Source organism: Cuculus canorus, chromosome Z (genome assembly GCF_017976375.1).
Source record: "Cuculus canorus isolate bCucCan1 chromosome Z, bCucCan1.pri, whole genome shotgun sequence".
Lineage (NCBI taxonomy): Eukaryota > Metazoa > Chordata > Aves > Cuculiformes > Cuculidae > Cuculus > Cuculus canorus.
In genome coordinates this window covers 73,377-97,953 of record NC_071441.1, presented here as the reverse complement: position 1 = coordinate 97,953, position 24,577 = coordinate 73,377, and positions in this window count along the sequence as shown.

Here is a 24,577-nt window from a genome sequence, read left to right as displayed (position 1 = left end):
AAGGGATGGGTGGATGAGGTGCTGAGGGCTATGGTTTAGGTAGTGTTAGGAATGCTTGGACTCGATGATCCCGTGGGTCCCTTCCAACCTAGTGATTCTATGATTCTATGATTCTATGATTCTATGGTTCAAATCCCACTCTCCATTCTTCTGTTAAGGATCAAATGTCATAGCTCAACAAGGTATAGTACTAACGTACTTGGCAGTTGATAAAGATGTTGCTTCACAGACTTAAAAAAACCCTGCAGTGGTAATAAATTCATTATGAACACTAACTTATGAGTTCAATGTTGTCTTCCATTGCACAAAACACCTAATAGCCTTTGTTAAAACTAAAATCAATAAAAAACCTCTCTTAAAATGCTTTTTGAAAAAACTAGAAATGTTGCATGCTCATTAAGGATGTATAACTGCAAGCTATTAGTTCACAGGACACAAAAAGATCTTTCAAAGTACAGAATCAGAAAGACATTTCACATGGAAATAATTATCTCTATTCAAGGCTATTTGCCTGTAAGAAAAAATATCATCTAAGAGAAAATATTTATACTACTAATCTTTTCTTGCTCCTCCTCTAAGTAAAAAGGCCACCTGAAATAATTTGTCTGACACTGAAAAACCACAACTCACATACCAGATTTCAGTCAAATGCATTTTTAAATGGCTGAGTTATAAACCCCTTGAAATCAAGTTCTATAATGAAATGCTGATAGACCCTTAACTTTAATGGCTGTTCCAAGTACTTCTAGAGCAGGCATTACTTAGTGTCATAAAGTGATGTTTAAAACACTACAGACTTTTCTCAAGGCAGATAAGCAGGTGTTTGAGAGGGCAACACTATTTAAACCTCACTGATTGATGGGACATGCTGCATGAATGGCCAATAATCTTTATGGAAGCACTGAGCAGAAACTCCAGACTTTACTAGACACAGTACCACCATTGTCTGAAGGTCTCCAATACATATTAATTTCCACATTGTAATATTTGTGCTCCTGCAGTTTGTACAGTTTACCAGTAGTGAAATACATACCTTATGTAAAAGGAGCTCTCTCTTGTCTCAGTACTGATTGACAATGGGTAGTTTGCACAGTAATAACACAAGTAGAATATAGGCAATATATACAGATACAACAACTACATTGATTTTAATATGATAATCAAACCGCGCTTTGCAGTTAGAGTCTGCAAGTTAAAAATTCAGTTTCCTGTCACATAACTAATCTTTCTCACCAAGAAATATTTATGCAAGCAGAGAGGTAAGGAATAGGAAGTAAGAGAACTTACTCAACTAAGCAGCACTTAATGAACTGCTGCACAGAGAACATAGATCTTAAGTCCATTTCAAAACTCTGATTGTGGCACTCATTTTGTTTGATGTGTCACCACCGAGTTTGCTCACGCCAAAGCACTAGTTCAGCACTAGCAGAGGTACAGTAAATCTAAGGTTTATTGATTAGATTTTTATTCATCAGTATATACAGTAAAACAACAAAAAAAGTCTTCAGAATAATTATCTATATTATAATACTGGGTTGCACTTTTTTGTCTTAGACATGATCTCCTTCCTTGTCCAACACATCAACTTGGTAGCCATAAAGTAACATTCTGGGCTAAGTTCCCAGGTAACTTCTACTGCAGCTAAAGATTATAAAGAAAAATATTTACATTTTCTGTGCAAAGCAGATCCCAAAGATTATGATAGATGTGAGACAAAAGTAAATTGACAAGAGTTAAGAAGTGACACAGTGCTCCAGTTTTTGTTTTCTTCATGACCCACTGTGGGAAATATTCACGTAAATACAGCCTTTTTTTTCTTTTTTTTACAAGTTAAAGGAATGACAAGTCCCTACTTGGGATCTAAAGAAAAACTTATCAACTAATGCCATGGTTTGTACACTTTACTGTAAAGAATAATTTCAGATGAAGTTACTGTAACAATATAAACAAGTCCATGTAGCTAGAGAGGCTGCATGCCTATTCAGGCCTTTTATCACAAGTAATCTGATCTTGCAAGGAAGCAACCTTTCAGTAGTTTTACGTTTCACCATGACATTTTTTTCTAATTTATTTTCTTCCCAACTTCTCACTACTTTTTTTCCCTTTGAGGGAAATGAGGGCTTTGCTCTCATTTCCATCGGTCCCCAAAAAATAAACTGCCTTTAGGCAATAGTAAAGAATAAGGAGGGTAGGAGCAAGGACAGAATTCCTCATTCACTGACCTAGGGAACAGGTCACAATGTTGTCAAAATTACAGATCCTTTAAAAGGTGATCCAACAAAACATCCAGAGCACTGAGGTTTGATACCATCATGATGTGTTGTACTGCTACTCTTGTCTTCCATCCTATTTTTCATGTCAGCAGGAAACAGAATTCACAAGATTGTTGTTCTCTGAACACATCAGTAAGTTATAGTCCTGTACTTTTCAGTCTCATGCTGGTTCATATAACAGAAATCAATAGAAAGGACAGTTCAATGATCCCATGACTCACTGCAATAAATTTAGAATCCTTAGGGTGGTTGTTGGGTCCTCTGCACCAACAAGCTTAACACTGTTGCAGTCTCCTTCATTCTCAACAGAATTTAAGAAGAAATCTTAAATCTTACCCTTCTGAGTGAACAAGTGAAGACTGAGGAAGGAGAATACCAGAGCGCCCTTATGCACACTAAAGGAGTATGAGCTCATCCTCATCTTTGTTATCTGCTCCTCTCACCCCCTCCCACCAACTTTAGCATTTAGATGAATCATAGTCATCCCCAAACTCAAAGAAAAATATTTTTATCTGTTTTTTTCTCTATGTTTTGAGTACAAATAAGCGTTGTTCCATCAACAAAGCATAGGTCCTCGTGTCGACTCTCAGTATCTTTTCTAATTCTTAAGCCTCCTTTCGGCTGTCTCTGACATATACTAAAGGTGCATAATGAAACTACACAGTTATTTGTATTTTCTTCGCAAACAAGCAAAGACAGTGTCTCCTTTTTTTATCCCACTTAGTTCTCTTTACCAGTAACTCAGATGCACTATTTTGCTTTTTTTCAATTAAGTTTAGCAAATATTATGAAAGTAGAAGAGTCATATGGTATCTCAAAGAGGTTGTCTTAAGAATTCAAAAAGATTTTTTTATCCCAGTTTCATTTAGCAAATGTTGGAAGTGCTTTGCCAATTTTCACAGCAGATCAGCACAAAGCTCTTTAGCACAAGTGTTTCCGGGACTGGGATTTGCTAAGAAAAGCTACTCTTTAGCAGCTTATGGCTGTCTCAAAGCCAAAAATATTTCTAATATTTTTTAAGATCTTGTTGAAAATACCTGTGCATTTCTTGTAGAGGCACATTTCCACAGATCTCAAGATCTGAAAATCAATGCAAGTAATTTTATATTATTTTCCTACCTCTAAGGAGTACTTTATTTGTGGGTTCTCATTTATTGCATTAACATATATTTGACAGTCAGTTAACGTAATCTTTAATCACACCTTTCATAATCAAATGATGTATAGAGGCAGAGCTCAGCTAGTGTGATGGGGAGTTAGTCTTTTAAAAGCATAAGTCTACCAGTCTTGCTTCAGTTCATTATAACACAGCATCTCTACTGACTTATTGCCAGTTCTAAGAGGTACCACAGCACTGCTTAATAACAATGTGTTTTCTAACATTTGTTTGTAGTATACTAAAACCAAAATCAGGCTGGGTGGTAAGACCTTTAGACCACCTGAGATGTCTTTAAATCTTCAGCAGGTGCTTAACTGTAGCAAGACCAGCCATAATCCCAAACATGCAGTCATCACACTTTTAGCTGATTCAGCTTCTAAAGTTAAAGATTCATTCAAGGGAACAATTTTTCCTAACTGTCCCTTTGAAAAAAAAAATTATTTGTTGCAAATCTTTTTATCAATTAAGCAAAGGAGAAACACTTGGAACACTTGGAACAAGAGTGATTTTTGTAAATTTTATTTTAAAGTGAGGCCATGTTTGCATAGTAAATTGATGGATTCACTGAAACTAGATTAATTTTTTTCTACTAGACTCTTTTTTGTCTTGCTCGAAACAAGAAATGTACATTTAGTGTGAGATAGCATCTGTTGTTTGTTTAGCTTTATGCGTGTGGATTTGTGATACTAAGATGTGCATCGCAGGGTAACTATTTCAGAAAAACTACACTTTCTTTCAAAAATCTTCTTTTAAGAAGTATTTCCTAAGTATCTAAGTGGTATTTCATATTGTTAATAAGATGACAGTGTAAGCAACACTGTTTTTAGTAACCACAAAACAAGTCACCCCCCTCTTCCTCCATCACTATTGTCGTTTGATGTGACCACCCCTTGTCCAGCAAAGCACATAAGCATTTGTAGTCTCCTCGACTTCAATAGTACCATTCATGTGCCCAAAGTGAAACCGCTTAAGCGGTTTGGTGGATGAGAGTGTTACTGAGCAGAGGCAGCAAAGCAGAACCTCTTAGAGACTCTCCAGTGCTAGAAACAGTGCAATAGTAATAATGTAGCTCTCTGGGAAAAATGTCTTTTGACTTTTTAACAATAAATCAGAATATAAATGAATTGTGAAATACATCACTTTGCAATTTTAAAAAGACTAAGTAAAATAAAAGGAAAATTATACTTACTAATGTTAAAAAGCAGAGAAACTGACATTAATTTGACACGCAAAGCTGAATGAGTCAGATTTGACCTTTGTGTGAACTGGTGTAGGTTCAGAAAACTGGAAACTTCCTGATAGGTGCTGAGCCTCCAGTTTCCACTAGTTTCATCTTCCTGCTAAATGTTTTTAATTTAGCTTATACTGACTCTCAATAAATGCTTTTCTTTTCCTCTGGTTTACAAAACTACTATGGTAAATGAGTAAAGTCTGCATAAGACAAAAATACCTGCCAATACATTGTTGACGTCAAGTGAAAACACACTTTCATACCTATAGCCCTGAAACTAATGGACTAAGTAGTTTAAGCATTTGGAATTACTCTGTCTGTGATAGGATGCCAAACAATCTCTCATCGTATAGTCAGTGGAACAGATTTTCCAGTTTCAAGAATACCTTTTTGTGTGCAGTATCCCAGGTATATAGAAAAAAAAAAAAACTGCTTCTTTGTCTTTGGTAGGGGGAGAAGAGAAGAAGGAAAGATATATTCTTTAAGAAGGACAGTATTTCAATACATCTGTGGAGTTTACATATGTTTCTTTAATTCAGATTAATCTGAAGTGTAATCACAGGAGACCATAATGCGAGTCAAATCAGAACAGCCTTAGATATATAGATCTGTTTAGACTCATGCTTTTCACACACAGTAGTTACAGTGACTATTGTTTTAAGAAGAATTCAGATGACTTAAATGCATTCCGTGAGAATTGCTCTTAAAAAAACACAGCACTTTTCCTATAAGAATCTTGTTTTTAATCAAATATACTTTACTTTTCAAGCAGGAAGCCAATTTGCTACTGCTAATGCTTTTGCTAAGTGATGGAATGTGCAGTCAATTGCACCAGCAATTGAATCCTGAAATTCAGTTTGTCCATGCTGGGCAAGAAAGGGCTTTTGGGTTCAAGTGTTCATGAGAATACAAGGGGAGGCATTTAAATACATGAAGGGAAGGCCATACATTTTATTTCAGAAGATTGAAATACATCTCGCAATGTGGGGCTTTGATGTTACTCATATGCTAACAATATACCAATTCCTCTGAGTACTCAATACACTGGAATAAAAAGACATAATTTGCTGACATTGTGCCCAGCACTTCCTGTCCAGAATACTGATCAACTGTCATTCAGCTTCCAAGGCTAATACACTCAAAATAGCCCTCAATATAATCTTTAGATTACACTTTTAACACTTTAAAATTACAGTTAAAATAATTTACCATTTTACAGAATAAAAAGATGAAACAAAGACCGTAACTGTATTTTCAATCTGCTTCTAAAATGTAGTTCTAGTGCCCCAGGGACTGTTTCATCTAGTGTAAGTGCTGGCATATGATGTGACTGTTAACATAGCTGGCCACCAGATGAAGTGAATTATCTAAACTGCCAAGGTTCCTACTTTCATTCCAATTTAAACATCAGTTTAACACAGAAACTGAAGAGTATTACGAAAGCCTTAATATGAACCATTTTAGACAAGAAAAAGAAATAGAAGTATTTCTCAAACGACCAAAACAAATGAATATGTAATTAATTGAATCTGAAGATGAACTGGAAAATGATCAGTGCTATCAAACTTCCCATGCCAGTAAATTAATGCATTGTACCTTGGGCACCTTGCAAAAGAATGAATCACCTGTATAAATCCACAAAGGCACTATCCAGAAGCCACAGTTATATTCCAGTTGTTAAAAGGGGAGTGTGTAGCCAACGAGTATTTAGTTACTTTTTCTAAGATAAAACATTTTGAAGCACATTCTGGCCTTTAAAATTACCATATTCAGGAAGGACTTATCCAGTTAAAACAACTTTATTACAGATTACCTTCTGAGAGTCAGTTATTCACCCTTTTTCTCAACTCTTTCCTCCTCTATATAATAGTAATTCTCTTGGTCTGTTCGATGTCATACTCACAAGGCTGTGAGCTCTTTAATATAGCAGCTCTCTTTGCACAGCACAATGCACTTGCCTCTTATCTGAGCTACTGAGACACCATTAGACAGAAAAAAACACTAGCATTATTAATCAGCTTTCCATGAACTAAGATGTTCTAGGCTCAAAGCATGTGAGAAAACTCTGAACAAATGTTCTAGGGCAAATGAAGTTTTTATAGAGAGAAGGGTATACATATTCAACGATTTATGTGACAAGGTAGTGATTTGAAAAGGAATGACTAGTGTTAAGATGTGGCTGTTTACAGACAGTTTTCATAGGAGAAGAAAAATCAAAAAACGTAAGCTGTAAGTCCAGTATCTCTTTCTCCAGTACTACCAAATACTATAAGGCATGTTTAAAAGAGAAGCTGTTCCTAATGAGTTTAATCACAGTGTACCAAATATGCATGGGTGCAGATTTTTGTAAAATTCAAGTTTGTTACCCACTAACATGGATCATCTTAGTAGTCCCTTAGCAGAAAGAAATGTTCTTTCTGCATTATACTTGAACAGAGAAAAGTTTGTCAGTGAACAAGACAAGAAATTAACAAAGGGAGGGACAGCCTTAAAAGAAAATGCAAATATGGTTGCTGTGTTCTGGCATTAACGAGACTTCACTGGATATACATTACCTATTTTGGTCAATATATTACAAGAGAACAACAATAAGATTGCAAACAGCTCCAAAAATCATTTAAGAATTTGAGGATATGTGTTGGCTTCTAAATATAACTTCATGAAAACATGAAAGGAGTTAAACCTATATAATGGCTCAGAAAACTAATTAAGACAAAGCAGAGCTTTTGGACTGAAGTGGGAGAGCAAAAAGCCGCATCTGACCTCATTTACATGAACAGTGTCTGTGCATGCACAAGAATGCCAAAGCAAAGAGGTGGTGACAATCACTTTGAAGGGATTTGACAATTTTGACAAGATGAAATTAGCCAACATACCAATAAATGGTGTGTTTGTTTTACATTGGCAATTCCATATTGCTGTCATGCAATCAGCTACCAAATTCTCAACTCTACAACACAAGCAAGAAAAAATAAAAACTTATGTCAGAAGGACAGGCACACTACTCATTATTCAGCCAATATGACTGTATCATCTGTAGAAATCACTTTCCAAATACTTCAGTGCAGGTCCAAACACATACATCCAAAGGACTAGTTTTACATGTTTTAGATGCCAGACCATTTTCCTGCAAAAAAAAAAAAACCTTTTCAACATGCTCAAGATGCAACAAAGCAAGTTAAAAAACCAGCAGCATTTACACAAACTAACCAAGATTTTAGTATCGGATCATAAGGCCATCCTTCCATTCACTGAACAGTTTAGTGCTTAACCATAAACACAAAAGTGTAGGCAGTGATCTTTAAGTTAGTATTTATAAAGGCAAAACTGTTTTAAAGTGACTTTCCACTCTTGGCATTCATGCACAAGAGTCAGACAGCTTATAAATCAAGTCAACGACTTCACCATCCAACCTAACTGACCTCTCTCACTTAAAGGGTAACTGGGGAAGCTGATGGAAATGCTTGAGAAGCTACTTTCCATCATTTATCAGAGGTCCTGGCAAACTGGGAGAGGTACCAGTTGACAGGAGGTTAGCAAACGTGAAACCCATCTACAAGAAGAAAGAACATCTGCTGAACTGCTGGCCTGTCAATCTGATCTTCGAGCCATGGAATGTTATGGAGCAGATGGTCTTGAATGCCATCACACAATATGTACAGGACAACCAAGTGACGTGGCTAGGTAAGCATGGGTTTATGAAAGACAGGTCCTGTTTGACTAGCCTGATCTCCTTCTGTCACAAGGTGACCCGCTTTGTGTATAAGGGAAAGGCTGTGGATGTTGTTTACCTACATTTTAGTACAGCTTTGACACCATTTCCCACAGCTTTGGAGAAAGTGGCTGTGAATGGCTTGGACGCGTGTACACTTCGCAAAGTACAAAACTGGCTGGATAGCTGGGCCCAAAAAAATGTGGCAAATGGAGTTAAATCCAGTCAGTGGCTAGTCACAAGTGGTGCTCCCCAGGGCTCAGTTTTGGGGCCAGACTTGTTACTATCTTTACCAAGATCTGAACAAAGGGTTGAGTGCACCCTCAGTCAGTTTGCAGATGACAGCAAACCAGGCAGGACTGAGAGAAGGTAAGCACTACAAAGGGGTCTGGAAAAGCTGGAGCAATGAACCAAGGCCAATTGTATGAGGTTGAACAACACCAAATGTCAGGTCCTGCACTTGGGCCATCACAACTCTATGCAACACTACAGGCTTGGGGACAAAAGGCTGGAACGTTGCCCGGCGGAAAAGGACCTGGGGGAGTTCGTCAATAGCCAGATGAGCATGAGCCAGCAGTATGCCCAGGTGTCCAAGATTGTATCAGAAATAGAGTGGCCAGCAGGAGCAGGAAAGTGATTTGAATACTGTGTTCACTTTTGGGCCTTTCAGTAAAAGAAAGACATTGAGGGGCTGGAACGTGTGCAAAGAAGAGAAATTAAGCTGGTGAAGGATCCAGAGAACAAGTCTTATGAGGAGTGGATGAAGGAACTGAAGCTATTTAGCCCAAAGAAAAGGAGACTGAAGGGAAACCTCATCACTCTACCGAGTGATAGGATGAGAGGAAATGGTTTCAAAGGTGCTCCAAGGGAGGTTAATACTGTATATCTGGAAAAATCACTTCACCAAATTACTGCCATGCAGTGGAGCAGGCCGCCTGGCTTGAGTCATTACACCTGGACGTATGTAAAAGGTGAGTAAACATGGTGCTGAGGGACAAAGTTTATTGGTTGACTTGGTAACATTGGACTTGATGATCTTAAAGGTCTTTTTGAACTTAAACAATTCTATAAAAAATGTCCAGCTGAAAAAAAAGGCATTCTGGGAAACTAACATTCTGTAATGCGCCCTAGAACAATCTGAGTACTGCACTGTAAGGCTGAAACAGTTTTCCAATGATAAAAGGGAAGGCTTTCTAGCCACTCTTCCCCCAGTCTGTAGCACTGCACAGGGTTGTTGTGTCCCAAGTGCAGGACCCGGCATTTGGCCTTGTTAAACCTCATGCCATTGGTCTCAGCCCATCAGTCCAGCCTGTTCAGATCCCTTTGGAGGGTCTCCCCACCCTCCAGCAGATCAACACTTCCTCCCAGCTTAGTGTCATCTGCAAACTTGCTAAGAGTGCACTCAATGACTTCATCCAGGTCACTGATAAAGATATTGAACAGGACTAAATAGTAGCAGTTAAGTAGCATTTTTTTTTTGTTGAAGAATAGCTATTAAAAAAAACATACATAGTTTAAGGAAAACTATGGTATATAAGTTGACTTTCTTCTTATATGATAAGAAGTATCAACAAAAAGACCTCAGTATTGGCCTGAGATAGGAAGGGCAGAGAAAACACAAGTAATGGAAGGTCACCTTGCCCTTCTCTGAAAAATAGTAGGGATGAAGTTGGGGTCAGGCCTAGAATTAGATGCCTCATACTAGACCATTAATTCCATCATAATATATCTTCACATTTCCCCTCACATCTCTCCTTTGGGAAATCTTCCAAACACTTCCATTATTAAAAATTTTAGGACTTAATTGATTCATCTCTGCAAGACACCTAGCCTCACAAAAACAGCATACAATGTGCTGTGATATCCTGTATTGTGTATCTATTTCTATTACTTCTTGTAAAAGGTATAAACAGATTAGATATGTTACTTTGATACTGATGCCGTCCTTCATGCAAAGACTGCAAAGTTATGGCCTTGTTCCCAATGTGTTTATTCTTACAATCACACTTTTAATGAACTAGTATTTTACCATTACTTCACACAGGCAAAAAATTCCACAGGGATGGAATGAAACTGTAGTATTCTATATACAGTCCTCATTCTTTGTACACTTCCATTCTGCTTTTTTCCTTTTTAATCTGAAGGTTTTGTGTTTGTGTGTGCGTGCATGCATTTATATACGATTATAGCTTTAGCACTACTTTTTTTTCTTAGTTCTCCTTAAGTGATATATCTCATTGAAAGTAAGAGAACACAAACCAAGCACATGTTCTGGAGAAGGAAATACAACACAACCAATGGTTGTCAAGTGTGGAAAGGTAGGTACAACCAAACTATTTATGAATACACAAAAGATGCTTCCTCTTCTGCACTCCTTTTCAACTTCCTGATCGTGGACATTCTGCAGACAACACAAGACCATTTACAGCAGTTCCAAAGTGCTGACTTTGTTAATGCACAGAACCCAGCAGGACAAAGAGAGCTGAGGATGACTGATTGAAATTCAGAACATCTTACAAAATGATTTGTTTGACATACCCAGTAGGGAAGACTTGTTTGTTGAACTTATTACTCATTCATGTATTCATGAAAAAAAATACAATAAAAGCATAATCCCTCCATACTGTCTGAATGATCCCATAGAAATGAACCCAGAGCTTTGCAGTCCTAAGCAAGGTCTTTACTTTGCAACAGAACAGTTTTATATTGCAACATCATTAGCTGAGTCTAGAGTTTACATTATACTTATAAATCAGCAAGGGAAATTTAACCTGCATTGTAATCTAAGGTGATACTGAAGATCAGATATTAAAATACACATGCATAATAACAACTGCTTTTCAATTTTCTCCTTCCTGAATGATTTTGCAATTACCGTGTTGAAGTGTTACTAAGACTGTGAATCTGTTTACATTTTGAGAAATAAAATATGGGTCAAAAGAAATACGGAAATAACAAACGGGCTTTGGTGATTTGAAAGACATTCTTAGGGTAAACCAGCATAGGAAAAAAAACTGTTACTGGAAAAAAAATTACTGACAAGATTTAAATAAAACTTTTCCATGTTCAATATACCAAGAAAATAAAGAACAACAATTTAAGAGAAAAATCCTTATCATGTGCTCCAGCTCTAAACAGCATTTACACCCACAAATACGAATGGGATATATATCACTTTGCTGTACAACTTGATGTTACGGTCCACTCATAAGCAGACACATGATGGTTCTTTCCAGCTATGATCTCAGAGTGCAAAAAAAGAAAGCAAAGCAATAATTCAACAAGTCAGGCGAGTTAAATTTCAATCCAAACAAGAACTTTATTAATTGTGCCGATAAAGCAGCTTGAGATAGAAAGAGAGAGCGAGTAAGGAGAAAAGGGAAGGAAAAAGTATCTACCACCACAGGTCCGCAGATGTCTCTAGGGTCCCGATCCAGAAGGCGTTCCTCTGCCTCAGTCTTCGATCGATGTGATCTCACAGTGGGGAAGATCTTCCAAGTTCAACAGCTCCAGAGCTGTCTTTTATGCTAGTCCATACACCTGGTTCCTCCTTGCGACCCACCTTTGTCCCACCTCAGTCCTGTGGAGGTGTGCCAAACTCCACCTGGCAGATCACACTTGCCAAAAGAGGAGTGTCTGAGGCGTGGTCGGCTTTAGAGGCAGGTCTTCTCTTGCGCAGGCGCTCCTCCTGGCGGCAGTGGTCAGTTTGAGGTACCCGATGAAGGCTAGTAGTTGCACTTTGGATGAACTTGCCCTTGCACATGCTATGTTGGGGTATCGGTCTGTGGTAAGTCCCAGCATTAATTTTCCCGCTTCTCTTCGCGGACCTTTCACAATAGTGATTAGCTGGGAGCCTTTGGGTCTGTAGTCTTGCCTTGCTTCATGGATCTTTCACAACAGTAGAGATTTAGAGACAGGTACAAAGCATTTGTCCTGTACCAACATTGGCAGGTACAATGCCATTACTGCAAGGCCTGCACCTGTGGTTTAGCACCTGATGGGAAATGTTCAGGAATCGATCCTTTGACTGACCTTTACACAATACAAAACAATACTTGATTTTCCATTAATTACTAAGCTTTCCTACTGCTTCTCTTTCTAAACTGAACTTTTGGATGCTTCTGTTCAGTTCACCCTAGTTTTACATATAAGATGTAGATTCACATCCTGTCTTACTCTGACAGAAACATGTTAACACATTTTGGACACTGGGGTTTGCATCACTAATTTCCAAACTTTGTCATTTATTTTCAACCACAGCAGGTTCAGAGCCACTTGGCAACACACTGTTACTGTTTCTGACATTGCCATTGTTGAACTATTGCTCTAAACCAAGAAGACTTCTGGGAATAATCTTGAGTAGTTGTTTCCACTTGATTCAAAAAGATTCTCTCATCCTCTCTGCTAAATACTTACAATTTGTGATACAATGATGAGTCTTCATAGACTTCAAAAGGTCTAGGTCAGCTTTCCATTGAATATATTCTATCACTTTTGATCAACCAGACCAAAAATGCGAAAAAGCCTTGAGTTAAAAAAAGTATATCTGACTGCATAAAAAAAAATCAGTTAGTTTTTGGAAGAGATAGAGAGGCTAATTAGGCCCATATTTCACAAACAGAAAAATTAATATTGATGCCTAGAAAACAATACTGTTATTTTCCAAATAATGGTGAAATAAGAGCTCTTCAAAGAAACTTTTCTTAAGTTGGGAAACAGTGTCAATTTGTTATCAGCTTGTCATCAATTCATCAACTACTTTTGCAATAACTTATAAGTTTTTGCATTCTTTTCTGCTGCATGTTATTAACGCTACAAGCTACAAATCAACAGGAAACCTAAGAGCTTTACAAGAAACTACATACCAGCTAACAAGACATTCTGCTGACAAGTCATTTAACAATAAACTTTCCAATGCATTGCAGACACCTAAAAATGTCATTTCATATGCAAAATCAGCATTACTTCAAATGGTGACTCTGATGTGAGTCAAATTGGAAACTTTCAGCTGGTTAACAAGCTCATACATTTCAGAGTTTGAATTAAAAGATTATTTCAGTCAAATAAAAATTCAAAGGTGCTTGCGTTATAATGAAATTGTCAAAAACAGGAAACACCTCAGTCTTCAGGACACGTATAACCTCCTAGGAACAGAAAACAAGCTTTTTTGCATGAATAGATTGAAGAACCTTTCTTCAGTTCAGCAGTAAAAAAAAAATGCATGGCCTTCCTCATCTCTTCAGAGATGATGCCAAAAAAGGCATCTACAAGTTTCTCTATCCTCTCTCTATTTTGAGCACCTGAAGGACTTGATTCAATGCTTTTCTGGTCTTACAGTAGTTTCAACTAGAAAATTGCAATTTAAATATTTTTTCTCCAGTCAAGGTCTTTTTGTCTTTATCAAGGACACACAATTTTTCATGCAAGTGTGTACCATGCAAATGTATACTCACACATCAGCCTACTGCACCTACAAGGCCAAGAATACTACTAGCCAAGATAGAAGCTCAGTTTGCAGAAGTATAGTTGGATTCACTTTGAGAAGCAGAATTAACTGGTTCAATAGTACTGATTAAATAGTATTGATGCAGCTATACAGCTTTCGGGACTTTGATTAAGTCACTTATCTTTGCATAACACCACAATGAATTGTATATCACAACCTCAGCGTTACAAATACACAATATATACACACAATTTCCAGAGTCTTCTTACCAGTCCTTCTTATTCAATAAAAGCTCTTACAAGCAGGAGCTACCCAGATTCTTTATTTGGAGGAATCATTTCTCTTCATTCTCAGACTGCTTAAGCAGGCTTTTTGAAGTATCACTGTCTTAAAAGCTAGATCCCTCTCTCCTGTATTAAAAGTTGTCCAATATTCATATAAGGCAATAAGATGAAAGCCTGTCATCTTCTAAACCAAATAAGACCTCCCAAATTAATCTTACTGTCAGTTTCAGACTAAACTGGTTTATTCTAATCCTTGCCTGTGGAAAGCTCTAGCTCTTCTACCTGCGATGTGTATAGGGACGCTGCCTGGTTGTGTAGGGATGAGGTCAGGAAGGCCAAGGTGCAGCAGGAGCTGAATTTGGCAAAGGAAATAAAGACTAACAAGAAGGGTTTTTACAGGTACATCAATCAAAAGAAGAAGGTCAAAGAAAATGTACCTACACTGATGACGGGGAATGGTGACCTATTATCAACAGATGAGGAGAAGGCTAAGGTACTTCACAATTTTTTTTGCCTCAGTTTTCACTGATAACTGCTCCTGCGTCTCCACACCTCTCCTGGGTCATGGGAAAGCAAGATGGTGACCAGGGGAGTAAATCCCCTCCCACTGTAGAGGAGGATCAGGTTCCTGACTACCTGAGGATTCTGAATATTTATAAGTCTACGGGACCTGATAAGATTCATCCCAGAGTCCTGAGAGAATTAGCTGATGTGGTTGCCACTCTCCATGATATTTGAAAAGTCATAGCAATCACAAGAAGTCCCTGGTGAACGGAAGAAGGGTAATGTTGTGCCCATTTTTAAAAAGGGTAGAAAAGATGACCTGTCAGCCTCACCTCTGTGCCTGGGAAGATCATGCAGCAGATCCTCCTACAGGACATGCTAAAGCACATGGAAGACAGGGAGGTGATTAATGGCAGCCAGCACGGCTTGACCAGGTGCAAATCCAGTATGACCAATCTAGTGGCTTTCCATGATGGGGTAACCACAGCAGTGGACACAGGAAAATCAACGGATGTCATCTATCTGGACTTCTGTAAAGCCTTTGACACCTTCCCCCACATGTTTCTCTCTAGATTTGAGACATATGGATTTGATAGGTGGACGGTACGGTGGAGAAGAAACTGTTTGGATGGTTGTATTCTGAGAGTAGTGGTCAATGGCTCAAAGTCCAGATGGACACGCGTGACAAGTGGAGCCCCTCAGGGGTCCATACTTGGACCGGTTCTGTTCAATATCTTCATCAATAATATTGACAGCAAGATCGAGTGTACCCTCAGCAGGTGTGCAGATGACACCAAGCTGAGTGGTGCAGTTGCCACACAGGAAGGACGGGATGTCATCCAGAGGGACCTGGACAGGCTGGAGAAGTGGGCCTGTGAGAACCTCATGAGGTTCAACAAGGCCAGGCGCGAGGTCCTACACCTCAGTCGGGGCAATCCCCGATTTCAGTACATGATACAGGGTGATGTGATTGAGAGCTGCTCTGAGGAGAAGGACTTGGGGGTGCTGGTCGTTGAGAAGTTTGACATGAGCCGGCAACGTGTGCTTGCAGCCCAGAAGGCCAACCGTATCCTGGGCTGCATCAAAAGGAGCATGGCCAGCAGGTCAAGGGAGATAATTCTGCCCCTCTATTCCTTCCTTGTGAGACCTCACCTGGAATACTGTGTCCAGTTCTGGAATCATCAGCATAGGAAGGATATGGAACTGTTGGAATGGGTCCAGAGGAGGGCTGCAGAGATGATCAGGGGGCTGGAGCACCTCCTATACGAGGACAGGCTGAGAGAGTTGGGGTTGTTCAGCCTGGAGAACAGAAGGCTCTGAGAAGATCTCATAGTGACCTTCCAGTACCTGAAAGGGGCCTGCATGAAAGCTGGAGAGGGACTATTCATAAAGGCTTGTGGCGATAGGGCGACATAGAAAAGGTAGAAACTGGAGAGGGGTAGATTTATGCTTGATGTAAGGAAGAATTTCTTCACTATAAGAGTGGTGAGACACTGGAACAGGTTGCCCAGGGAAGTTGTGGCTGCCCCATCCCTGGAGGTGTTTAAGGCCAGGTTGGATGGGGCCTTGGGCAGCCTGATCTATTGGGATGTCCCTGACCATGGCAGGGCGGTTGGAACTATATGATCCTTAGGGTCCCTTTCAACCCTAACTATTCTACGACTCTATGATTCTTTCATACCTCAAGCTCTGTGGTCATTTTACTTTCAATGCATCCAAGTAAAGCATGATTGACCTTATCAGCCTTGTTAACCATACGTATTAAAGGATTGTTTAAATTCTTATCCTGTTCCATCTTCAATAGTGATTATATACAGCTTCCTATATAAAATGCCTCATCAAAACATCTGCCATGACAGTTAAGGACAAGTAATAGGTCAGCATTCCAGACAGTAACTGTCTCCTCTATGATCTCTCCTAAGTGACAATTTTTAAAGGTCCTCTTTCCCTCAAATCCTGATAGATTTTAATTCTCTCTTTCTCTCTATTCGTCACATTTATCTGACCTCTCACCACCCTAGTCATGTAAAATTGAGCTAAACTTGCTCTAGCAGGTCCTAGATCTTCCCTGAGAAAGACCATGCATCTTCTGCAATGGTGAAGGCTGATCAGTGGTCAGCTGAAGCCATGGGAGTCAATGGATTTCAAAAGTCGTGCTTATTTGGATTAGGAAAAAAAGTTTTGCCCTGTTTATCATGCAGTGACTCTTTATTACACAAACACCAGCCCATCACCCACTCCCTACTCAATCATTACTAAATTTCTAAACTTGTTAGAAAACTATTCTTAAAAAGTCTTCTGCAGACCACAGCACAGAGAGACTAACATTGAAGTGTTTGGGAGCAGCCGTGTTTCCTGCTCATGGCCAAGCATTTTGGTAGCTGATGACAAAGTGTGAAAACACCAGTGATTAGACAAGTGTCTAAAAGGAGGACGAGGGAGAATATCCAGTCTCTATTGGATGCAGAAGGAATAACAGTGACAGGGGATAAGGACAAGGCTGAGGTACTTAATGCCTTCTTCGCCTCAGTCTTTAATAGCAAAGAAAGTTGTTCCTTCTGTTTACAAATCCAAGAGTTAGAGGGGCAGATTGAGGCTCCCGTGATCCAAGAGGAGGCGGTTAGAGACTTGCTTACCCAGCTAGACGCCCACAAGTCTATGGGGCCGGATGGGATCCACCCAAGAGTATTGAAGGAACTGGCGGATGTCCTTTCCAAACCCCTATCCATCATCTTCCAGAGGTCCTGGCTGACTGGGGAAGTTCCACTAGACTGGAGGCTGGCTGATGTTGTGCCCATATACAAGAAGGGTTGCAGAGAGGATCCGGGGAACTACAGGCCTGTCAGTCTCACCTCAGTGCCAGGGAAAGTCATGGAACAGGTAATCTTGAGTGCTATCATGAAGCACATGCAAGAGAACCGGGTGATAAGGCCCACTCAACATGGGTTTACAAAAGGCAGATCTTGCCAAACTAACCTGATCACCTTCTATGACAAAATCACTCGACTACTGGATGGGGGAGAGGCTGTGGATGTAGTCTTCTTGGACTTCAGTAAAGCCTTTGACACAGTTTCTCACAGCATTCTGCTGCAGAAACTGTCAGCCTCTGGCCTGGACAGGCGCACACTCTCCTGGGTTGAAAACTGGTTGGATGGCCGGGCCCAGAGAGTGGTGGTCAATGAAGTTAACTCCAGCTGGAGGCCAGTCACAAGTGGGGTTCCTCAGGGCTCAGTACTGGGTCCAGCTCTGTTCAATGTTTTTATCAATGACCTGGATGAAGGCATTGAGTGCACCCTCAGCAAGTTTGCAGATGACACTAAGCTGGGAGGAAGTGTCGATCTGCTGGAGGGTAGGGAGGTTCTGCAAAGGGATCTGAACAGGCTGGACTGCTGGGCCGAGACCAATGGGATGAGGTTTAACAAGGCCAAATGCCGGGTCCTGCACTTGGGGCACAACAACCCTATGCAGCGCTACAGACTGGGGGAAGAATGGCTGGAGAGCTGCACGGAAGAGAAGGACCTGGGGGTGCTGGTTGACAGCCGACTGAACATGAGCCAGCAGTGTGCACAGGTGGCCAAGAAGGCCAACGGCATCTTGGCTTGTATCAGAAATGGGGTCACCAGCAGGTCCAGGGAGGTTATTCTCCCTCTGTACTCAGCACTGGTGAGACCGCACCTTGAATACTGTGTTCAGTTCTGGACCCCTCACCACAAGAAGGATGTTGAGGCTCTGGAGCGTGTCCAGAGAAGAGCAACAAAGCTGGTGAGGGGGCTGGAGATCAAGTCTTATGAGGAGCGGCTGAGAGAGCTGGGGTTGTTTAGCCTGGAGAAGAGGAGGCTGAGGGGAGACCTTATTACTCTGTACAACTACCTGAAAGGAGGTTGTGGAGAGGAGGGAGCTGGCCTCTTCTCCCAAGTGACAGGGGACAGGACAAGAGGGAATGGCCTGAAGCTCCGTCAGGGGAGGTTCAGGTTGGATATCAGAAAAAAATTCTTCACAGTAAGAGTCATTAGGCACTGGAACAGGCTGCCCAGGGAGGTGTTCGAGTCACCTTCCCTGGAGGTGTTTAAGGGACGGGTGGATGAAGTGCTTAGGGACATGGTTTAGGGAGTGTTAGGAATGGTTGGACTCGATGATCCAATGGGTCCTTTCCAACCTTGTGATTCTGTGATTCTGTGATTCTGTGAAGTGTAAGCCCCTGTTCTCACATGAAGCTCATTTTAAGACCAAGGTATCAGTTAGTGTGGCCATAGCAATGACCATTTTATTTGGGCACTGTTGTCATGTAACCAAGTTACAAAGATGGAAAATCACTTCTCATTACAATAGTTAAATGGTCATGACTTAAATCCTACAAATCATAATTTTCATACACTTATTTGTTTTAAATATTTTCATTTAATGAAGACAGAACAAGATGTGATTAGCATTGTAATACCAGTACAAGTCATTCAGGATATAATTTGCCCTGATATTTACAGAAGATTCTTGTCTGCTTGGTTTTATTGCTGTTCGGGACTTTTTTTTTTCCCCCCCAACCTATAGTCAAACAGCATTCAAAAAGCTATTTTCCTGCGGTCTTTGGAGATAAAAAAAACCCAAGGAAATTCTGATTCTGAGCAAACAAACTTCCAGCTGTTTGATATCTGAAAACACAAACACATCAGAACCAATTGGAACAGGCTTTTGCAAAGTAATTTTTTATTCTGTAGTCAAATAAAAGTACAATTAAATTTCCCTGTGAGTTGATTTTGGAATAAAGCAGAAGAAAGAGAAACAGAGTGGAATAGGATAATCTAAAGGCACTTTAACCTATAGATTTGGTTATTATCTTAGGAGGAATAAAAATAAAATGTATTAATTATTTTTCCTGAGTGGTGGGAGAAGCAGGAAAGAACAGAACAGAGTGAAATAGCAGACTAAGCAAAATAAACCTTCTTGTAATGGATGACACTGATTGCTTTATCAGCATACACCAAAACATACTGTGTAGTGGTCAGAGAACCAAATATCACAGCTGTGCCGGGGTCATAAATGTTTTGTGGGTTCTAATAAGAAAACAAGATGCAGAATACTCGGTGCAGCAAAACAAGTGCAAACTTCTCCATTCTCAGTCCAAGATACTTTGGGGTCTAAACATAAGCTAAACCTATTGCTCATTTGGACAAACAATCAAAGCATGCAGAAATCCTAACAGCTGGTTGTTTATTTTGTGCCATCTGCCACCAACATGACAAACTTTGACAACATAACACATCACTGCCTGTGCAACAATAGTATGAAGGTGCTTAATAGTAGCAAGTTTTTTGTTTGACAAAGTAGTTTATTTTTTCAAAGAAGATTCCAATTTGCTTACATAATTTCTTCAAGGAATACTATCTCAATTGAGCACTTCAAGCCCTATTCACCTGGAAAATCTAATGTATGATAAGGAAAAAAAGAAAACCCAACCTTAAAGCAGCATGACCATTATGCTCTGAAGCAAAAAAAATAAATAAATAAATAAATAAAATGCCTGCAGTAAAAAACGCCACACTGATTTAAACACTGCTGTCAATATTTTCTTCTTTAACACCCTAAGGACCAATAGACTCTTACAGGGAAGCAAATCTGGATCTTACAGACAGGCAAGTACTGATTATTCACAGTCAGGTCCCCAGGAACTTTCACCACATTTCATATTTTTCAATTTGAAAGAACGTGCTACTTATCTTGAAACCTCCTTTCTCCCAGAAATGTAATCCATCAATAAAAATGTAACATCAGCACAAAAAAAAAGCCCCGCAGAACTGATGTTTGCCTCTGATTTTCCTGTAAGTGTTCAATAAATTAATACACGACAATCCACCTCAAAAATCATAACGCAACAGTATTGTCCATAAGCATAAAATAATACTATTCACTGATGTGAAACTAAGTTGGATGCCTTTGTAAGTAGCCTCTATAACTACCCTCTATTTTCCTAATTCCACATATATTTTTGCTTCTGGATTAAGCAAATGACACAAAGGAACAGAGTTTGACAGTTATGTTATTGTTTTAATAGTTAGCCATTCATTTCTCCTAGCTCCTTCTTCTTTCTGCTTGAACTGTAAAATGAAAAGTAGTGCCTTAAAAGCAAATGTTATACTGAGGTGAGAGACAAAGTTGAAAGAGATGAAGAAGAAATAGCACTGGCCTTGGAGAGACCTACAAATCTATGATGTTATGGTTCATTAGCTTTATTCCCCTTCCTTTGTGATTAACATCCATGGTTATGATGCAAAAGAGCAAGAAATCATGAAAAGCTACTGCAACAGCAAAGCATAGATTTACAAAACTAATTGTATCTTAAATCTAAATAATTTGAACAGAACTTGAAAGAACATCACCGATGCTCCTGATTTGTGCAGACAAAATCTAACCAATTAAATATTTACTACATTTCACTTCATGTTACAGCATGTAAAGCTTCACTTCACTTAATCTCCTCCTTAATTTCTCATCATTACCTGTGACCATGCAATAAAATATTTAAGAACTTCTCATCATCTAAATTTTCAAACCCAAGTTGAAATCGTCACTGTGCACCAGGTCCATAGGGTATATGGATATAGTGTCATTTCTCTTCTGAACAGGTTTTATACCTAAATATACCCTGATTTCTACATATTGACTCTATGTTTATTCTCTCCAACTAGGATGCAGCCTTGGTTAAAGTTTTTTTTGTGCAAAGGGACTAGTTTTAAATGGCCATTGGTTAACCTTAACTTGAAAAGCTAGTAGCCCTGTAAGACCAAAACTCTTGAGACTGTTTCCTAGAGTTTTCTCTGATATTTTTTTATCAACAGCCCTGACCTTCCTTCTACTGTCTGTGTTTTATCTCCAGTAGTAAGGATTGTGTTCTTTCTGAGGCTGGTCCCAAATGAATGGCTAACGGACGAGCTCTGTGTGTTACTCCTGCCTGACATTGCTCTTTCCATTGACTTTCACGGATCTTGAAAGCATGCTATTATCTTTGAGAAATCCATCTTTCTTTCAAAACTGTTTGAATAGTTTTTGGATGAAGAGAAATAAAAAAAGATGGCTTCTAGATCTTTCAACAGTCACTCATGTACATAATTGAAAGATGGTGAAGGATGGATATTAGGTTTTTTGCTCCTTCGTTTTTGGTTTGTTAGTGTGTTCGAAGCACCTAGGCTGGCACCTTTTCTCAGACACAACTTTTGCTACCGTCACTTGAAGAGGTGAAGTTATTCATTTAGTTTGTCCTGGCTTTCAATTCAAAATCAGACATCCTATTGCAAAAATTAATTTATGAGGAGCAGCACCACCATAACCACATGTAGATACAGAAAGAACACAGTCCAACTGCATTACGTGCTATTAAAACAATACAGAAACCTACTTGTTTGCATAATAGTGTTCATGTTCTTTGGTTTCAAAATATGCACCTAGTACTAGGTGTGCAGGTGTTCTTGAGATATTTGCTACTTTCAAATTGCATTTTAGAGAAGAAAGTTTCAAAAGTAGCACTCTCTGAAGAACTTAACAGACATATATGATGTACTTAAACTGGAAAGGAAACAGGATGCCAACAACAAAAAATTATCAAAAGAAAGATAAGACAAATGTATTCCAATTTCATCTCCCTCTAAACTGGCAAAACTGAGAAACAAAGCATGACATTTTCAAGCTCATACAATTAGCAATAATTAATCCAATCTAAGTAGTTGTTCTAATGTGGTACATTCCAGTAGCAAGTGGACTGACTTGTTATACATTCTGTAGATTTAAATGTTTATTCAAGTCCACAAAAAAACTAGGAAAGAAACAAATAAAATTTTAGGAGAGGATCCAAATAAACTGAGAAATAATACTAAACTATATTGAATCATCAATTTCAGGCAGCACCAAAACATTTTCAGTGGAATGATTAACTTGAAAGATCTTAACGTGTTATGGTTTCTTACTCATCCTAAGAAAGGCCTTCAGTTTTACAAACAACAAACATTTTCCATATTATGAACAGATGCATTTAAATGCAAATGTTTTATTATGAAAACTAAAGAAAACAGATAAAGAATTAGCCTAATCAAAGAAAAACAAGCTAAAGTAAAACAAACATTTATTTTACTACGGCAGTTCAGATTCTAAATTTGGGTCCAACGAAGTGGCATTGTCAGAGATAATCTCTTACATAGAAGGGCATAAAAAATAAACAATAGACAACATATACCATAGGTTCCGTAACTTTTTGGATCCTAGACCTCTGTTAGCTCTTAAAATTGCTCCTTTTTTCACATGAACACATTAGAGATGTTTCCTGTGATGTACATGACCTTGAAAAACAGCCATACATTCACGAACTTGAAGACCATTAGTGTTTCTGGTATTGACAACGCCTACAAGAAAACAAAATCAAGTTTAGAAGATAGTAACCATACTTACATTAGATACAGACCATGGTTTGAAGCTAAATGAAAAACATGTTCACATTTGGATTGGCTAATACTGAAATCACAAGACAGCAGGTCAAACCTGCAGAACTATTTTCAAGTCACAAGAGCTTCCTTTGGTTTACTTTCCCCGTGAGGTGAAATAGTACACGAATATTGTTTCCTCCTGGTAAATTCAGCAATTGAATTAGTAATAAAGAAAAAAAAAATTTACATATATAAGTACTAACAATAAATGCAAGGAATCTAATTAGGCCTTCCAGTTCAATATTTACTTATAAAAAAATAAGTTTCCCCCAAAGTAAAGTATTTCCATTGAAATAGCAGCACGCAAATGCCATTATAGCCCACAAATCTAACTATTGCATAATAAACTTACTTCATTAAAAAAACCTTGTCTGAATCAAATTGTCGTTGGAATTATTTACACCTCAGAATAACAAAGATGTTAGCAAAATATTTCAATCAGACTTTCCAAATCTCACTATTCTGAATCACTCCAACTTAACCACATTTTAAACACAATAAAAATCAGCAGCTATAATGTAAATCATGCACTTACCAGTCTTTTTCCCCACAAACCTTGAAGTCTTAAAGTTACCATGGAAACAAATTCTACATTTCCACAAATTGGAAGAGCCAGTTAAAAAACAAACCAAAACTAAACAAAGATAATTCATTGCTCACTATGCCTTATTCAAGATAAAAAGTTGCCACTGGCTAATCAGCTTGCACATAGTCAGGAATGATGAGTGACGCTCTCATTAATTAAATAATTAATCAATTAGGGATCCAAAGTAGCATGGCTCTCATAGGACCTTCTTAAATAAATAAAAATATCACACTGTTTCTTCCACTGAAGCATTTTTACAGTTTATTCACAACACGCTGTTGTAATCGTTGACATGCTACAAGAGCACCGCTAAACCACAAACCGTTCTGTAACCTAAGTAGGGGCAGAATTTTTGGCTGAAGCTTTAGATTCAAGCAGCATATACTTAAAGAGTTGCCTATATCAGAGGACTAGAGAGATTTAATCTCTCACAGCTTTGGTTTCGTATCTGTAATATGGGGATGGCAATGCTTGTAACAGCATATTACACTGGGGAAAGCAACTGTTTATGTTTATCTGCATGGCTACTTAATCGTGCAATATCATACAACTGCCATGTTGTGCTCTGTTTATATTCCATGATGCTTATCTATGACCTTGAGCAATAAAAAGAAGCTGTAACTGCCAAGGTCATCTCTTATATCTGTAGAGGTGAACAGATGCATCTCATGACAACTATTTAATACCAAGGTGTTGATACATCTCAGATTATACATGACCTAAAAGCACATGGAAAATCAAAACACAATGGCTAGAAGAACATGCACAACTGGGAATCAGCTGTTCTTGTTCAACCTAAGACTGTGGAATTTCTACTACTGGATGAATTAGGACTGGAATCCTTGTTACTCCAGAAGTTCTTTTCTTAGCCACAGGACATGAAAATAATCAGAAATGGTTCTGATATGAGAATTTAT